Genomic DNA, 19,718 nt, shown 5'->3' on the forward strand with positions numbered 1-19,718 from the left:
CAAAAGCATGTGCTACTCTCCCTTTAGATCACTTTCTCCTGTCTACATAATTCAGGACCATATGCCTGGGAAGGGGAGAAAAGGAACAAGAACAGGGGGGGAAGCAGAATATCAACAATCAGTTTCGCTTGAAGCTTAACTCAGACACAGACACGTTCGCCCGCCCTCGGAGGCCGACACACAGACGGCGATCCTTCCCCTCCGCCTGAATCCCCTCGTCTTCCCCGAAAGAAGTGGGAAAACCAGGGGAAATAGAATAGAATAGAATGGAATGGGGTGGGGTGGAATAGGGTAGGGTAGGGTAGGATAGGGTAGGGTAGGGTATAATAGAGTAGGGTAGGGTGGAATGGAATGGAGTGGGGTGGGGTGCGGTGGAATAGGGTAGGGTATAATAGGGTACGGTGGAATGGAGTGGGGTGGGGTGGGGTGGAATAGGGTAGGGTAGGGGAGGATAGGGGAGGGTATAATAGAGTAGGGTAGGGTGGAATGGAATGGAATGGAATAGAGTAGGGTAGGGTAGGGTAAGGTATAATAGAGTAGGGTAGGGTAGAATAGAATGGAATAGAGTAGGGTAGGGTGGGGTAGGGTAGAATAGAGTAGGGTAGAGTAGAATAGAATGGAATGGAATTGAATAGAGTAGGGTAGGGTGGGGTGGGGTGGGGTGGGGTGGGGTAGGGTAGAGTAGAGTAGAGTAGAATATAATGGAATGGTATGGAATAGAGTAGGGTAGGGTGTGGTAGGGTAGAACAGAGTAGGGTAGAGTATAATAGAATGGAATGGAATAGAGTAGGGTAGGGTGGGGTAGGGTAGAATAGAGTAGGGTAGAGTAGAGTAGGGTAGAGTAGAGTAGAGTAGAATGGAATGGAATGGAAGAATGGAATAGAGTAGGGTAGGGTGGCGTAGGGTATAATAGTGTAGGGTAGAGTAGAGTAGAGTAGAATGGAATGGAATGGAAGAATGGAATAGAGTAGGGTAGGGTGGCGTAGGGTAGAATAGAGTAGAGTAGAGTGGAGTGGAGTGGAGTGGAATGGAATGGAATAGGGTGGGGTGGGGTAGGGTAGAATAGAGTAGAGTAGAGTAGAGTGGAGTGGAATGGAATAGAGTAGGGTAGGGTGGGGTGGGGTAGGGTAGAATAGAGTAGGGTAGGTAGGTAGGTAGGTAGGTAGGTAGGTAGAACAACCCCTGATAATAAGCCCAATCAGGCTTTTGAGTGCATAGCAATAAGGCCAAGTGCGTATTTCAAGATACCAAAAATATATAAGACAGGGTCTTAGTTTCGTGGAAACACGGGTATCTATTTATTGCCTAGGGCCCCCTGTGGCTCCTCAGCTGTTGAAAAGCAGGGCCCTTTCTGCCTTCAATTACAGCTAATTTTACCAAAGCCTGGATTCTTCCTTCCCCTCAAAACATTTGATGGGAAAAATTAAAATTCTCTCCAGTTGCCAGTTGCATCATCTAAGTGCATCAGCAAGGATGAAGGACAATCCTGTAAACAGATTTTATTTACTGATACAGCTCTCCCCCCAACTCACCCCAAAGGTCCCTGAAATAAATCACCCTCTTCTTCTTCCAATTCTATTTTTTTATTAAAAAAAACCCTGTGAAATATATTGGCTTGTAAACAGAACCACATGCACCCAACAAAACAAACCTACCTATTGCTCTTTGCACAGGCCAGAATTTTCCAGATTAAGCCAGGGGGCAACTTTGAAGCTAATAATAATAATAATAATAATAATAATAATAATAATAATAATAATAATAATAATAATAATAATAATGGGAATAATAATAATAATAATAATAATAATAATAATAATAATAATAATAATGGGAATAATAATAATAATAATAATAATAATAATAGTAATTTATTAGATTTGTATGCCGCTCCTCTCCAAAGACTCGGAGTTATTGATTTCCAGGGAAGCCTTTAGTTTTTAAAACCTTCCCATTTAAAGTCACAGGACTTCAAATTCTCGGGCTTCTTTCTATTGGCTGGGCCTGCAAACTCGTAGCTCCACGCAACTCCCACCATCGTTACTAAAGCAAAGATTTCCAAGCAGAGTCCTTAACCCTCTCACCTTGCTTGTTGCTAATGCTGAGAAGAGCCTGGGTGGCGCATCAGGTAGAGTGCAGTACTGCAGGTCACTAACGCTGACTGCTAGATCTGCAGGTCAATGGTTCAATTCTCATCACCAGCTCAAGGTTGACTCAGCCTTCTGTCCTTCCGCGGTGGGTAAAATGAGGACCCAGATTGTGGGGGGCAATAAGTGCAATTGCTAACATGTTGTAAGCCGCCCTGAGTCTAAGGAGAGGGGGCGGCATAAAAAAAAAACTTGAATGAATGAATGAATGATAGAATGAACGAACGAACAAACAAACAAACAAACAAACAAACACTGAATTGTGTTATTTTTTTGACCCGCTCAAAAAAAATTCTTGGCATGCTCTATTCTACAGGAAAAAAACAGTTGCTGCCAACCTGCCTGCCATTGAGGACCTGTATACTTCATGAATCAAAAAAGGGGCAGTGAAAGTATTGACTGACCCCTCGCATCCTGGACATAAACTGTTTCAACTCCTACCCCCCAAAATGTCGCTACAGAGCACCGCACACCAAGACAACTAGACAAAAGAAGAGTTTTTTCTCCAAACGCCATCACTCTGCTAAACAAATAATTCCCTCAACACTGTCAGACTATTTACTAAGTCTGCACTACTACTAGTTTTTTCTCATCATTCCTATCACCCATTTCCTCCCGCTTATGACTGTATTACTGTAACTTATTGCTTGTATCCTTAATATTTTTTATTAATATTGATCGCTTCCTGATTGCTTATTTGACCCCTATGATAATCATTAAGTGCTGTACCTCATGATTCTTGACAAATGTACACTGAGAGCATCTGCACCAAAGACAAATTCCTTGTGTGTCCAATCACATTTGGCCAATAAACAGGTTCTATTCTATTCTATTCCATTCCATTCCATTCTATTCCATTCCATTCTATTCTATTCCCTATGGTATCTATGACACCTGCCTCTTCTTTGCAAAGTCCTGGGAAATATCAAAACCAAGAAGATGTAAACTATAAACTCTGAGAAGCGAAATTGCTTTGAGTAAGAGAAGCATCCCCGAGTCTTCGGAGAAGGGCAGCATACAAATCCAAATAATAAATAAATAATAAATCCCCACCGTGCAAACTGTCTCTATCCATTGAGTAAGTCATCAGTTCTCCTGGGGGAAAAGTGTTAGCTCGTTTAGCCAATGCTAAAATTTCTTTTTTTAAAAAAATCCATTTTTTGGGAGATAAATAATCCTGGAGGAATTGAGAAAGAAGGAAACACACACACACCCTTTCCATCTTGTCCTTTCTCACCATATCTCTGGTCCCTGGACCAGGTCCGGTAGCTTTAACCCCTTAATCCTCCATTCCTGCAGGGTAAAACTGCATCCTATTTTTCTCTTTCTGGGGATTCTCTGCAGCCCGAAGAAGATACCAAAAATCGGAAGCCTCTTTCTCACTGCCCACCAAATTGCAATGCTTGCTTGCGTTGATGGCAGCTACACACACCACCCCAAAACACCCGGCATAAAGCAATGTATGTAAAAAATATGTCTTTAAAAAATACGACTTTAGTAATTGAGTTGTCGAAGCGTGGAATTCACTACTGGACTCTGTAGTATCATCCCCTAACCCCCAACACTTTACCCTTAGACTATTTACGGTTGACCTCTCCAAGTTCCTAAGAGGTCAGTAAGGGGCGTGCATAAGTGCAACAGAGTGCCTTCCGTCCCCTGTCCTATTGTCTCTCCTATATCTCCTATATCTTCTCTTCCATCCCTATATCTTTTCCTGCTATTCTCTCATCGTTATATTTCACTCCTTTATTTTCTCCTCTATTCCCCCTTTAATACATTCCACCTGATTATATCCTCTATAACCCTCGTTGTGTATTATTGTGTATTGGACAAAACAAATAAATAAAACAATAAAATAAATCGGAGAAAAAGGCCACTGAAAAGGAGCCACAAACCAAGCCGCTAGTCCCTAAGGTGTGCGGGGGGGGGGACACCCTTCTCAATCCCATCAGGATGCTTCCTGGCATTTCAATTCCCTTTTGCCCCTCCGTAAACACACACATAAACACACACAGAGTTCATTTTATGTGTTGGTTTTATAGAGTAGAGAGAGAGAAAGAGAGCAACGTATAATTGGCTCAAAATCACCCAGAGATTTTTTTTTTCTGAATGGGGGGAGGGGAGTGGAATGACTGTGATCTCCCAGCTGGAGTTCCACTCTGGACCAGATCTCATCTAATTAATTATTATCTGGGAGGGATCATTGTTCCCAAAAAAGAACACCCAAGATCTGGTTTTTCCCTCCTTTCATGCCCGTCTGCTTTGCTCTTTCCCATCTGTGAAATGGGCGCGAAAGTGGTTGGATTTTTTAGAACCCTAAGAGCCAAGAGCATCCCCCCCCAAAACCCCCCCCCACACACACACACACAGGAGTTCCTGCAGACACAACCCACATTTGTACTGCAGCTAGACAAGGCTATACAATTTGCACCGTGGCTATACCATGCCAATACAAGCTCCGGCAAAGAGGGTTTTCCAATCTGGAGATTGGAAGGAGAACAAAAAGAGAGAGGGGGGAGGGAGGGAGGGAGGGAGGGAGGGGGAGGGAGAGGGGGGGCTGTCCAAAGCTGTTTTTAAAAAAATATCCCCAGATGGGCACCTTTTCAAATCCATTCCAGAGTTACCAGAGGGGGAAATGCACTTTGTACATGCTCTAGAAGCAGCGTTTGCCAACCTTAGCAACTTGGAGATACCTGGTCTTCAACTCCCAGAATTCGCTGGATGGGGCATTCTGGGAGTTGAAGTCCAAATATCTTCAAGTTGCCAAGGTTGGGAAACACTGCTCTAGAGCAGGATGGCACATTTCAGAAATGAGCTTGATATCCAGGTGAGAGAATCAGGCATGTCCCTCCCCTGGTTGGCAGGTGTTGGATTGGGGCTTGGATAGGTAGGAAAGGGGGATATTTGGAGGGGGGAGAGGGAATGAGAGAGTGGGGAGGGAGGGGGAGGGAGGGAGAGACTCGGACAGCTAAGGAGCTGAAAGGCTGCACCTTCTCTGCAAACTTCACCCCCAAAAATGGGGTGGGGGAGAATTGGTTAAGGCTGGCGTTTTGGAATGAGTAGATTCTGCCTTTTCTTCGGACTAAAAAACGATCCGTGGGAAGCATTGGGTGTAAAATCACCTTCTCTTTGTCACCAGCTGGAAAAGGAAAGGAGAGGAAAAGGGGGAAGGGGAAAGGAAGGGGAAGGAAAGGAAAGGAAATGAGAGGAGAGAGAGGGCAAGGGAAAGGAAGGGTGGGGAGTGGAGGAGAAGGGAGGGTGGGAGGAGGAAAGGAAGAAGGAAAAAGAGGAAGGGAAGGGAAGGAAGGGAGAGGAGAGAGGAGGGGAAGGGGAGGAAAAGGTGGGAGGAGGAAAGGAAGAAGGAAAAAGAGAGGGACGAAAGGGAATGAAAGGGAATGAAAGGAAGGGGAGAGGAGGAGAAGGAAGGATTGGAGGAGGAAAAGAAGGAAAACGAGGGGAAGGGAAGGCGGAAGAGAGGAAGGGGAGGGGAGGAGAAGAGAGAGGGGGAGAGAAGGAAGACGGAAAAAGAGAAGAAGGGAAGGAAAGGGAAGGAATGGAAATGGAAGGGCGGAGGGAGAAAAGGAAGAAGGAAAAAGAGGAAGAGTGGGGAAAAGGAAGGGAAGAGAAGGAAAGGGGGGGGGGAAAGGAAGGGAAGGGCTCCCCTTGCTGCCCACCAGAAAGAAGAGTCCAACCGTGCCAATCTCTCCCCCCACCCCAGGGGCCGGGGGGGGGGGGAAAGACAACTGCTCACCCTTCTCCATGCCAACCGGAGCCCACCGCCTCACCCTCCGCTCCTTCACCTCCGGGCCATCTCTCTCCGTCCCCCGCCAGCCCGAAAAATCCCTCCTGCGCCGCGTTCGCCCTTCGCCAAGCAAGACAGCCGGGCAGCGCGCGCGGGTGCCTTCGCGTGTGAGTATGTGTGTGCGTGCGCGCGAGTGTGTTTGAACCACAACTGCGTGTACCACAGCTCAGGGGAGGGAGGCCGAAGTCCTGCGGAAGTCCAGACCGGCGATCCGCCCGCACTCCGCATCTCTCTCTCTCTCTCTCTCTCTCTCTCTCTCTCTCTCCCTCTCCCTCTCTTTTTTCTGCCTCACTCCCCTTTTCTTGCAGTTCTTACACACACACGCGCGTGTGCGCGCGCGGGCACGGCGTACACTCAGGCACACATGTCCGCGACACACTCACTTACACACATACACACAGAGAGTCATTGATTTTTTAAAAAAATTTGTGTGCTCATTCCTAGGTTTTTCTATCCGCCGACGGATTTTTTAACTCCATTCGGATCAAAGGAGCCGGCACCGGGCTTTCCCTGCTCCATCGTTTCTCCCCCACCCCCGTTGGCCCCCTCCCCACTTTCTCTTTTTTTTGTAAAGTTGCTTTCACCCTCCCTCTCTCAACCCCCCCCCCCGCCCACCAACCGGGATAGTAAAGAGGGGCAATAGATAGAGAGATAGAGAGAGATGATAGATAGATAGATAGATAGATAGATAGATAGATAGATAGATAGATAGATAGATAGATAGATAGATAGATAGATAGATAGATAGATAGATAGATAGATAGATAGATAGATAGATAGATAGATAGATAGATAGATAGATAGATAGATAGATAGATAGATTGACTTTTCCTATCCTGGAATTTGGACTCTCTCTCTTCTTATGTCCCCCCACCTCCCCCTCTCTTCCCACCTGAGACCCCCCCCCAAAAAAAGACCCAGGGCAGGTGCACCCCACCTACTCCACACCTGCGGAGGAGGAGGTAGGAAGGTGGTAGGGGGGAAAAGCGGCGGGGCTGCCGTTTACCTGGGGAAGGTAGGGAGATACTCCCCCTTTCCTCCTCCCTGCCTGTCTGTTCTCTCTCGCCCCCCCCCCCGCGCTACACACACACTCACACATACACACTCACACCTTTGCTCAACCCAGGCGCCGCATTGACACTGCAGATGGTGTCTCGGGTGTGGGTGCGCGCGCGGGTGTGTGAGTGTGTAGTATACACATACACACAAGCAGTTTGTGGCAAGCTCCCGCACTCCTTCTTGCTCTCCGTGCAAGCGTGTGTCAAACACACACAAACACACAAACACAAACTACACTCCTTGCTCTCCGTGCAAGCGTGCGTCAAACACACAAACACACACTCCTTGCTCTCCGTGCAAGCGTGTGTCAAACACACACACACACACAAACACAATCTACACTCCTTGCTCTCCGTGCAAGCGTGTGTCAAACACACACACGCAAGCTCACACGCGTTTTAGATGCATTTCTGACAGGCGGCCAACCCGAGATTTTTTAATAATAATAGTAATAATTCAGATAAAATTAATTTCCTATATTACCTCTGCGCTGGCTGTAGATCCGTGAGCTCGCCAAGCCGGTGCTGCTTCGCCGGGAAAGCGCCGCTTCTCCCCTCTCCCTCGGAGCTGGTTCGCGGCACCTTTTTGCAGGAATCCACCAGCAGGTGACGGGCAGAGCCTGGTTGGCAAAAGAGGGGCGGCCCCAGCCTGTTTGCCCCCCCCCCCCCAAAAAAAAGATAGCAAAGGGGGGTGTGCGGAGGAAAAGAGGTAGAAGCAGGAATCCTCGCCCGGAGACCGATCCGATCCTTCTCTTCTTTCTTTCTCTTCCTTCCTTCCTTTCCTTCTCTTCCTCCCTCCCTCTTTCCTTCCTTCCTTCCCTTCCTTCCTTCTTTCTCTTCCTTCCTTCCTTCCTTCTCTTCCTTCCTCCCTTCCTTTTTCCCTTCCCTTCCTTCTCTTCCTTCCTCCTCTTCCTTCCCTCCCTTCCTTCTCTTCCTTCGTTCCTTCCTTCTCTTTCTTCCTTCCTTCCCTCCCTTCCTTCTCTTCCTTCGTTCCTTCCTGTCTTCCGTCCTCCTTCCTTCTCTTCCTTCGCGATCGCCCGCTCGTTCGGCTTGACCAGCCGGACGCCGGGCAGGATCCAGCGGTTCGCCCCCGGCTGGGTGCTCTCTCTTCACTTGGCCATCCTCCGCAGCGCCCCGCCGGGCTGCTCCTTCCTCCTCCTCCTTCGCCCGGGGAGGGAAAGCCCACCGCAGCGTCCGTCCCCGAGGGCTTCAAGCGGCCGATCTCTCGCCTCGGCTGGCCATAGCCGGCCCTTGCACCCCGGCCCCACCCCGGGCCGCTTCGGAACCGGGGCTTTTGCAACCGAGCTTGCAAGCTGCAAAACGGCGGCGCTGGAGTTTTTCTCCCTTTTTTTCCTTTCCTCCTCCCCGCCTCTCGCTTTGGCGTTGATGGGGAAGCGGGGAATATCCTTGGCAACCGGGGAGGAGGAAGCGGTGGGGGGGGGAGAGAGAGAGAGGAAGAGCCGGGCTTGCTTGGGTTGCTTTGCAGGCGCTGGGAGCTCAAGGGGAGGCGGGCTGGGGTCGCTGCGGCTGGCGCTGGAGCTGCGGCCGGCGGGGGTGGCGGGCGGGCGGCCGAGGCATGCTTCCTCCTCCTGCTCCTCCTCCTCTTCCTCCTTCTTCTCCTCCTTCTCCTCTTCTTCTTTCTCCTCCTCTTCTTCTTCCTCTTTCTCCTCCTCCTCCTCTTCTTCTTCCTCCTCCTTCTCTTCTTCCGCCTCCTCCTTTTCCTCTTCTTCTTCCTCCTCTTCTTCCTTCCTCCCGGCGCTGCGTGGAAATGCCACCGAGGTCCTTTAGGATGGAGCGCTGCGCGGGGCGAGTCCCCTCTGGCGCGCCTGCATGGCCGGAGCCCCCCGCGGGAGGCAAGGCAGGCTTTGGACCGGAAAGTTTGATTTATTTTTTTTTACCGGCGGGGTGCAATCCGACAAGCGGTCAAAGGGAAGCGCCCCGGCCCCGCCGTTCCTGACTGCCCGCGCGGCGACTTTTGCGGGGATTTCACCCCCGCGCGCCTTCGCTGCGCCTTCGCCCGGCTCCCCCCCCCCCAAGACTGACAGCCGGCGGCTCCAACCCGATTGGGCTAATTGCGCGGGGGGGGGGGGGGCAGGAGGAGGAGGGACGTGGGGGGCAGGAAGGGAGGGAGGGGCCCCCCTCGCCCGTCCTCCCGCTTTGGCGGAGTTTCTCAGCTCCTGGGAATCTGGCGCTGGGGAGGCTTCTGTGGTTGCAGGTGAGGCAAAGCTAGAGTTGGACAGAATAGTAGTAGAGGGAGTAGTAGTAGTAGCAGTAGCAGTAGCAGTAGTAGTAGTAGTAGTAGTAGTAATATAATAGTTATTATTATATTACATAATAATAATGATTATTATTACTATTACTATTAATCTACAATTGTATCACAGAGGCCAGTTGTTTCACCAGGTTTTGCATTAATTACTAGTCGGGCCTTACCCAGAGGCCTAGGACATCATCATCATCATCATCATCATCATCATCATCATTATTATTTTACAATTGTGTCCCAGAGGCCAATAGTTTCACCAGATTTGGCATTAAATTATTAGTCGAGCCCTACCCAGAGGCCTAGGACATTATTATTATTATTATTATTATTATTATTATTATTATTATTATTATCATTATCACCATCATCATCATCATCATCATTATTATCATTATTATTATTATAATCATCATCATCAAAAAACAGTAATACAGTTGGACCTCTACCTAAGAATGCCTCTACTTACGAACTTTTCTAGATAAGAACCAGGTGTTCAAGACTCCTGGGAGGAAACAGGGCCGGAAAAGGAGGGGAGAAGCCTCCGTGGGGCCTCCCTAGGAATCTGGGAGGAAACAGGGCTGGGAAAGGAGGGGAGAAGCCTCTCTGGGGCCTCTCTAGGAATCTCCTGGGAGGAACCAGAGCCTCCACCCTCCCTGTGGTTATTTGCTTTTACTGTGATTCCTATGGGAAAAATTGCTTCTACTTACAAACTTTTCTACTTAATAACATGGCCACGGAACAGATTAAGTTCTTAGGTAGAGGTACCACTGTATATCCACTCTGTTAATTTATCACCTTGCCTCAGAGCCCATTGGATCCGAAGTCCCACCCGTTATGCTTTCTAAGAAGGATGTTTACCCATTGCACTTCAAATGTTACAGTCAATTTAAATTACAGTGGACCTTTCACAGTAGTCTCTTCGTTTCTTACTAGAATAATATTTCGCCCCTTTAGATCAGTAGTGGGTTTATTTAGTGCGCATACTATCAGGTATGTACGCACTCTTTTGGCGCCTGAGCAAAAAGAGGTTCACCATCACTGCTTTAGGTTGTGGAAAATCATCACATTCCTAGGTCACCGTTACAAAGACGTGAACAATAGTTGCTACACAGCAGTATTTCTCAAACTTGGTCACTTGAAGAGGTGTGGACTTTAACTCCCAGAATTCTCCAGCCAGCCTTCACTCAGCCATGCTGGCTGAAGAATTCTGGGAGTTGAAGTCCACCCATCTTCAAGGAGCCATGATGGCTTGGGAATTCTGGGAGTTGAAGTCCACCCATCTTCAAGGAGCCATGATGGCTGGGGAATTCTGGGAGTTGAAGTTCATGTAACTTCAAGCAGCCATGCTGGCTGGAGAATTCTCAGAGTTGAAGTCCACCTATCAGCCTCTTGCCCCCAACCATCTGGGTCCTCATATGTCAGACCTTGGAAGGATGGAAGTCTGAGTCAACCTTGATCCTGGTGAGATTTGAACTGCCAGATTGCAGCCAGCCAGCAGGCGGCAGAAGTAGCCTGCAGTACTTCATTCTCACCACATTTTGCCACCGTGGCACTAAAAGTTGACACCAACTTGATGGCACAAAGTCCGTCAGCATAAAGGTTTAGTTCTTGTGAGATGTCAAAAGATAAACTGAATCAGAATAGAGCTAGAAGGGACTTTGGAGGTCTTCTAGTCCAACCCCCTGCTGAAGAAGGAGACCCTGACCTATACTATTTGGTTCTGTCCAGCAATAAACCCCCCAAAATATAGGCCCATAAGATTTAAGCATGTAATTCTTAATAGTTTAGTAGCAGAAAGGTTTAACTGTGTAAAATATATTGACAAATCAAGAAAATCGTTCAGTCTCAGCTGTTCATTAGAGCCTCAAACATAAAGCCAAACTCCCAAATAAGTTTAGGTTTTATTGGATTTATTGGATTTAAATAGTTCTCTTTGATCACAAATATCTAATTAACATGACTCACTCTGAGTTGGTGGGAAGTCTGGAAACCAAGATTTCGCTTTCTTAATTTGTAAATCACATCAAGAGCCAGATCCGAGCAGCCATCGCTCACATTCGAAAGGTGACTTCCGCACTGGCACGTCATGAGACTCACCCTTAAATAGCTGAAAGGTGTGGCCATGTGTTCTAGAGATCTATTCATCCAGAGACCTCCTCCTGTTCAGCCACTCATGTCTGCTGACAGTCCTGCGTACTCTGGCATCAAGAAGAGGCTCCTGAGTCACTCATGGGCCCTCTGGAAGTGCAACAGACCCTGGTTGGCTTTCAGCCTCTGACCCCACATCCTCTTTGACCTCCTTGCTATCAGACTCAGGTGCGAAGTACACTGGTCTATGATACCAACCCACACCCGTCTCTCGATCCTCAGAATCCATGATCAGCTGTGCAGGATGTTGGCAGGCAGATGACTGTCCAGTCTCTTCTTTAAAACCTCCAGTGAACAAATAATCCTCTACTGTCAGGAAACATAGAAACATAGGAGACTGACGGCAGAAAAAGACCTCCTGGTTCATCTATTCAATTCAATTCAATTCAGTTTATTAGATTTGTATGCCACCCCTCTCCGAAGACTCGGGGCGGCTCACAACAATAATAAAAACAATATTCCAGAGAATATATCTAGGCTGCCCTTATACTATTTCCTGTATTTTATCTTAGGATGGATCTATGTTTATCCCAGGCACATTTCAATTCAGTTCCTGTGGATTTACCAACCACGTCTGCTGGAGGTTGGTTCCAAGCATCTACTACTCTTTCAGTCAAATCATATTGTCTCACATTGCTTCTGATCTTTCCCCCAACTCCCCTCCGATTGTGCCCCCTTGTTCTTTTGCTCACTTTCCTATGAAAAACACTTCCCTCCTCAACCTTATTTAACCCTTTAACATATTTAAATGATGTTTTGACCATGTCCCCCCTTTTCCTTCTGTCCTCCGGACTCTACAGACTGAGTTCATGAAGTCCTTCCTGATACGTTTGATGCTTAAGACCTTCCACCATTTTTGTCGCCCATCTAATGAAGGAAGTTTCTCCTTCATTCCAAGTCGCTTCTCTCCTTGATCAGTTTCCATCCATTGTTTCTCGTCCGACCTTCAGGCGCATTTGACAAATAAGTTGACCAAGGAAAAGAGGATGGACAGCAGCTAAGTGGATGGACTTCATTAAAGCAATTATGGGGTCACCCTTGGAAGGATTCTGGACTAAATTTTTGACGGCCCCTAATCAAGTCCTCAATCCATCCATCAAAATAATAGTGATTATTTCAACCAGACTGGAATTGTTAGAGAGGGGCAAAGTTTTTAATTATTTGGAAATAAACTCTTAGGCAGGCCGTGTGGTTCCTGGTTTTTTGACACGGTTGCTTTCTGCCAATCATACGCGCTTTTACTGCTTCTCGAAAAAACTGCTCCAGCCTACGCATGTCATTATTATTCCATTACTGTTTCTATGGCCAGTGGGTTGGCAGGGGGGGATCACAGCTCGTATTTTACAAGAGTTTTTAATACATAGAAGAGACAGGTGCCCATCTGCAATCCAAAGGAAAAGGAAAATCCTTTTTCCCAGAGTCATTCCATCAGGAAGGTGGTCTTCAGAAAAATAAATGGAAAGTGCTGACTTGTGCAAGTGAGGGCGACCCAGGAGGGAACCAAAGGGAATAATAATAATAATAATTAGTAGTAGTAGTAGTAGTAGTAGTAATAGTAGTAGTAGTAGTATTAGTACTAGTATTAGTATTAGTATTATTAGTATTATTAGTATTGTTAGTATTGTTAGTATTGTTAGTATTATTAGTATTATTAGTATTATTAGTATTAATATTATTATTATAACATAATTCACTGCTACATAATAATAATTATTATTATCATTACTATTATTAGTAGTAGTAGTAGTAATAGTAGTAGTAGTAGTATTTTAAAAAAAAATTATGGGTTTTTAGCTTTCTAATTATTGAATTTGTATTATATATTGTTTTCTGTTGCTGTTGTGAGCTGCCCCGAGTCTGCGGAGAGGGGCGGCATACAAATTTAATAAATAAATAAATTAGTATTATAATAACATAATTCGCCGCTACATCACGCAGTCCTAGGTGCTTGGGAAGCGCCCGACTGGTGATGAAATACGAAATCCAGCATAGTGATCTCGTTTGCTGTGTTGTATTGACATAATAATAATAATAATAATAATAATAATAATAATAATAACAACAACAACAATAATGATGATGATAATAACAATAACAACAACAACAACCACCGAGTTGGAAGGGACCTTGGAGGTCTTCTAGTCCAACCCCCTGCTTAGGCAGGATACCCTACACTACTTCAGACAAATGGTTATCCGACACCTGCTTAAAATCTTCCAGTGTTTGTAGAATTCACAACTTCTGGAGGCAAGCTGTTCCACGGATTAATTGTTCTCACTGTCATAAAATTTCTCCTTAGTTTTAAGCTGCTTCTCTCCTAGTTTGGTTTCCACCCCCTATTTCCTATTTTGGCATCTTGATCCAAATCATCCACCATTCTGTCCCAAGCAGGCCAAAGATCTCCCCTTGGCCTCCTTTTCTTGAACCAACCAGAGCCAAGAATCAGGTTAAATTCCTTTGTTTTTGCAACACCAGCTTTCCAGCAATTCAATCCAACTCATCGTAGAACAGAATAGAATTCTCTCTTGACCAAGTGTGATTGGACACACAAGGAATTTGTCTTTGGTGCTCTCAGTGTACATAAAAGAAAATGTATATTTGTCAAGAATCATGAGGTACAACACTTAATGATGGTCATAGGGTACAAATAAGCAATCAAGAATATTAATAAAATATTAGTAAAAATCGTAAGGATACAAGCAACAAAGTTACAGTCATAGAGTCATAACTGGGAAGAGATAGGTGATAGGAAGGATAAGAAGACTAATAGTAGTGCAGACTTTGTAAATACAGTGATATCTTGTCTTACAAACTTAATTGGTTCCGGGACGAGGTTCTTAAGGTGAAAAGTTTGTAAGACGAAATAATGTTTCCCACAGGAATCAATGAAAAAGCGATTAATGCGTGCAAGCCCAAAATTTACCCCTTTTGCCAGCCAAAGTGCCCGTTTTTGCGCTGCTGGGATTCCCCTGAGGCTCCCCTCCATGTAAAACCCCACCTCCGGACTTCTGCGTTTTTGCAATGCTGCAGGGGAATCCCATCAGGGGGATTCTGTTGCCAGCGAAGTGCCCATTTTTACGCTGCTGGGATTCTCCAGCTGGGATTCCCCTACAGCATCACAAAAACAAGGAAGTCCGGAGGTGGGGTTTCCCATGGAGGGGACCTCAGGGAAATCCCAGCAGTGCAAAAATGGGCGCTATGCTGGCAACGGAAGTCCAGAGATGGGGCATCCCAGTGGCGGCGGTGGGTTTGTAAGGTGAAAATAGTTTGTAAGAAGAGGCAAAAAAATCTTAAACCCCAGGTTTGTATCTCGAAAAGTTTGTATGACTAGGCGTTTGTAAGACAAGGTATCACTGTAGTTTGACAGTATTGAGGAAATTATTTGTTTAGCAGAGTGGTGGTGTTTTCAGGGGGAAACTGTTCTTGTGTTTAGTTGTTGTTGTTGTTGTTGTTGTTATTATTATTATTATTATTATTATTTATTGGATTTGTATGCCGCCTCTCTCCGCAGACTCGTGTTCTGGTGTACAGTGCTTTATAGCGACGTTTTGAGGGTCGGAGTTTATGTCCAAGGCCAACTCACCATTAGGCCAACGTCCATATTAGTGGAGACAGAAGGGGATGGATGAAGAATTCAGCCCCTGTTGTGTTTGCAACCTAGTGTTTATGCCTTTGCATTTCTTTTATCACAAGCAAAACAAAAATTACATTTTCCTGGAAGCAAGTACATTCTCTCTCCCCTTGGACGAGGGTCCTTGTGCTCTGATGACTGAAGAGCTGGCAGATAGATGGCGGCTTCAAAGCTTCCTTCTCTTTTTTAATATTGTGATTTGATTTTCAAAGGTGGCGTATAAAATGCGCTGATTATTCTTTTATCTCCTGCCTCTTGCACGCGGCCATTTGTTTTCATTCACAGAAATGAATGCCAGGTGGGGGGAAGAGGCGCAGTAATAAACACTCCGCAGACTGACAAGGCAAAATAAAAAATAAAAAATAGGCAGGCGGAACTCAGAAATACAATGAATGGAGGGATTCACCTGCCCAGGCAGCTGCTGTGAAGGAAACGGCAGGTTATTTCAATGCCTGCTCTCCATGCCTTGCAGAAGGGAGCTTGGGCGGTTGGTATCCATCACCCACCGTGGCTTGGCATATGTTTGGTGAGAAAACGCAATCTAGGTCCTGTTGTGGTTAGCTCTACCCCAGCTCCTGCCCCAAGGACTGTGGATGTGGGGGAGACATCCACATGCCGCAGGCCTGTTTTGCCCCCGGTGGAATCTGCTGATGAAGGCTCCTCTGACCAAGAAGACATCAGTGACAGGGAGGAGGAGAGTATGGCAGACAGCTCAGAAGGAGATCAATTCTGTAGCTCCTCCTTGGATTCGGAACAAGAGTTAATGATACAGTCACGCATGCGGAGAGCGATGCATAGGCAACAACAACTGAGAGATTATTATCAAAGAAAACGAGGCCACCTGTGGTTGGGTGGGGCTGTGGTCATTAGTGAGGCTGCTATAAATAGCAGCCTGTGGGTTTGGCCATTGTGGAGGATTATCTGACCGTTGTGTTTCTTCCCTGCTTTCCTGACTTTGACCTTTTGTGTGCTGCTTTTCCCCGCTTTGAAACTAAACCAGGGCAAAGTGTGTTTCACTTTGTGAAAGAAGGACTGTGAATTGCCTCACAGCTGCAAGCTAAGTATCTCAGAACTGATAAGGGACTTGTACAAATTACCAGTTTGTTTGGAGACAGTGCTCTTTGCTAGACCAAAAGAGGGCTTGGTTTAAGTGAATTTTCATTATAAAGAACATTGCTTTGAATTTTCAAACATGTGTGTGTCTGAAATTTGTACCTGTGAATTTTTGGGAGGAGTCTACCAGAGAGCCCGACAGAACCGGTCCAATGTGGGTGGGTCCATGACAATTTGTCAACTCATCATGGGCACCTCACTCAACTGACAATTTGGCAATTCGGCCAATGCACCAAGGCCAACTCATCATGGTCAACTCATTATGGCCAACTCATCATGACCAATTCACCAAGGCCAACTCACCCTAGCCAGCTCAACATGACCCATTCAGCACAACCAATTCACCAAGGCCAACTCACCATGGCCAACTTACCACAGCCAATTCACCAAGGCCAACTCATCATCATCAACTAACTCATTGCCAACTCACCATCGCGATCTCATCATGACCAAGTCACCACAGCCAAGTCACCAAGGCAAACTCACCGCAACCAACTCACCATGACCAACTCACCACAACCAGTTCACCAAAGCCAACTCATCATCAACTCATGGCCAACTCACCATCGTCAACTCATTATGGCCAACTCACCACAGCCAATTCACCAAGGCCAGCTCACCACAGCCAACCAAATCTCCGCAACCAACTCACCATGACCAACTCACCACAGCCAACTCATCATGGCCAACTCATCATGGTCAACCCATTATGGCCAACTCACCATGACCAACTCTCCACAACCAACTCACCATGGCCAATTCACCATGGCCAAATTGTCATGGCCAACTCACAGTAGCCAATTTGCTGCAACCAACCATGGCCAAATGGCTGCTGGCCAATTCACAGTGGTAGAACTGCAATCATAAATAAATTGTATTTATCTACTGCTACATTTATAACATATTGAGTGGGACAATTTAGCAACACTAAAAGTGGTTTGCCATTGTATTTTTTTCTGGAATTTTTTTCTTTTTTTGAACTTTCCAACTTAATCTTTTTCTCTGGGATTTCTTGGTGGTCTCCCATCTGCATATTAACCAGATAGGTGGCCTTAAAAAGGTCAGCCAGGGACCACAGCCTAGATAGGACCTGTGTACGAGTCGATCAAACATGCCAGCTTCTTAGAAACCAAGCTGGGAGGAATAAAGAGATTGCTTCCCACACAATCTTATCTTTGCCTTTTCTTGCCAAGAAAATCATAAGCTGGAATCCCACGCCCCTTGCATTTTATACGACTCCTGCTGAGATTTCAAAAAACATTCCTGGAATTGAAATTATGGTGTTTCCTAATAAGAATAGTTCGGGTTTTAAATAAATAGTTTGTTTTATAATTTGTTCCAGATAGAGAGATGATAGGTACATATTGATGGATACATAAATAGAGAGGGAGTGGTGGATGGAGGGAGGGAAGGAGAGATGGAGGGAGGGATGGACAGACAGATGTATAGAGAGAGATGGAGAGAGGGGGGAATGGATGGATGGAGATAGATAGAAAGGTAGGTAGATTTAGATATGGGTATGGATATAGATAGAGATAGAGATAGATAGAGAGAGAGAGATAGAGAGAGAGAGAGAGAGAGAGAGATGATATAGATATAGATATAAAGACAGAGAGATGTGAATGGATAGATTAATAGAGAGAGCTGTGGATGGATAGAGTAATAGGGAGAGAGGGATGGATGGATGAGTAGAGACAGATGGAGGGAGAGAGATGGATAGATGATGATAGAAAGAAGGAAGAGAGGAAGGAAGGAAGGATGGGTAGATAGATAGATAGATAGATAGATAGATAGATAGATATGAGAGAGAGAGAGAGAGAGAGAGAGAGAGAGAGGCCTGAGTGAGGCATTCAGATGACGTCTTTTCAGTCTAACTGTCACACAGGTTCTGTTTGTTTTGCTTTTATTTACTGTATGTCATTATGTAATTATACACCAATCATAAGCCAGTTTGGTCTAGTGGTTAAGGAATTGGTCTAGAAACCAGGAGACAGTGAGTTCTAGCCCCACCAGTAGCATGAAACCAAACTGAGTGATTTGGGGCCAATCACCAGGAGACGGTGAGTTCCAGTCTCGCCTTTGGCATAAAGTAGGTTGCATGACTTTGGGGCAGTCCCTCTCTCTCAGCCCAACCTACTTCAGAGGAAGAGGAAGGAAAATTAGGTATGGTCACTGCCTTGAGTTATATATAAAGTAATAATAGCAAGGTAAAAACCCATTGATCTATTAGATTTTTATCCCCCCTTTATTACTTTCTAAGTACAGTGGTACCTCTACCTAAGAACGCCTCTACTTAAGAACTTTTCTAGATAAGAACCCAAGCCCGGAAAAAATGTCCCAGGAAATTTGAGAGCTGCACGAAGGCCCAGCCAGTTTCCTGCCATTCCCCCTTTAATCCTGGCCATCTTGGGCTTTTCTGGGCTGCCAGAGGAGCCTTTTGGTGGCTTTTAAGGAGGCTTTGGCAGTCCAGAGAGAACAGAGCATTTTCCTTTCTCTGGGCGTTTGGAGAGGGAATAAACCTCTGCCAGCTCCCAGAGAAAAGAAACACTCCCTTCGGTCTAGGCAGCCCAGAGCAAACGGAGCATTTTCCTTTCTTTGGGGGCTGCCTCAAAGTCTATCTTTTTTTAAAAAAAAACCTTAAAGTTTTGGATTTTTTTTTATTCCCCTCACCTCACCTTCTTCCTTCGGCAGTGACTGTCCTCCTCCTCTTCTTCCTCCTCCTCCTCCCACCCAAATTCCAAGTTTTTATTTCTTTCCTAATGGGTTTGCACACATTATTTGCTTTTATGTTGATTCCTATGGGAAAAATTGCTTATACTTACAATCTTTTCTACTTAAGAACCTGGTCACGGAACGAATTAATTTCGTAAGTAGAGGTACCACTGTACTGGATTTGCTGGGTTGAACTAGAAGACCTCGAAGCTCCGTTCCAACTCCCTGATTCTACCATTCTCTCATTCCAAGAAGCTTTGGGGGATACGGGAGTGAGAAGTAGGTGGGAAAGATGCTTGGAAGACGATTCTAACATTCATTCAGGTGCCGCTGTTTGCTTCCGACTTCTCCTCCATTGAAGCGAATGACGGATGCACCCACCTGGTGCATATGTTACTGTCAATGTGTGAAATTAGGCATTTTATAGAATGCCGAGGAAATTTATAGAATGCCAAAAATTGGACGTTGGTGTATGAAATGCTTAATATTTCATGCGTTTTCTAGGCGTTCTGTGCAATGTCAAAAGGCAAACCAGCAAAGGATGGAATGGAATGGAACGGAACAGAACAGAATAGAATATAGAATATAGAATGGAATAGAATATGGAATGGAATGGAATGGAATAGAATAGAATAGAATAGAATAGAATAGAATGCAAACCCCACTCCCTCATAGCTCTGATGATGTTACCTAGTTGGGTAATGAAATATCTGCAAAAAATATTAATAGTAGGAATAACATATCAATGACAATGGAATAGAACAGAGCAGAATATTTATTGAGAATGGAATAGAATGGAATGGAATGGAATGGAAAGGAATGGAATGGAATGGAAAGGAAT

At 45.6% G+C, this 19,718-nt stretch overlaps 1 protein-coding gene across 1 annotated transcript in view; it reads right to left on the reverse strand.

Annotated features, from left to right (window-relative positions):
- The window catches only part of PLXNA4 (plexin A4), a 437,744-nt gene extending 429,082 nt beyond the window's left edge, over positions 1-8,662 (reverse strand). Inside the window, exon 1 of the mRNA XM_070754448.1 lies at positions 7,492-8,662. The gene's annotated coding sequence lies outside the window, so the exon portion shown is untranslated. The remainder of the gene's footprint in view (positions 1-7,491) is intronic.
- Between the last annotated feature and the right edge of the window lie 11,056 nt (positions 8,663-19,718).

Source organism: Erythrolamprus reginae, chromosome 6 (assembly GCF_031021105.1).
Source record: "Erythrolamprus reginae isolate rEryReg1 chromosome 6, rEryReg1.hap1, whole genome shotgun sequence".
NCBI lineage: Eukaryota > Metazoa > Chordata > Lepidosauria > Squamata > Dipsadidae > Erythrolamprus > Erythrolamprus reginae.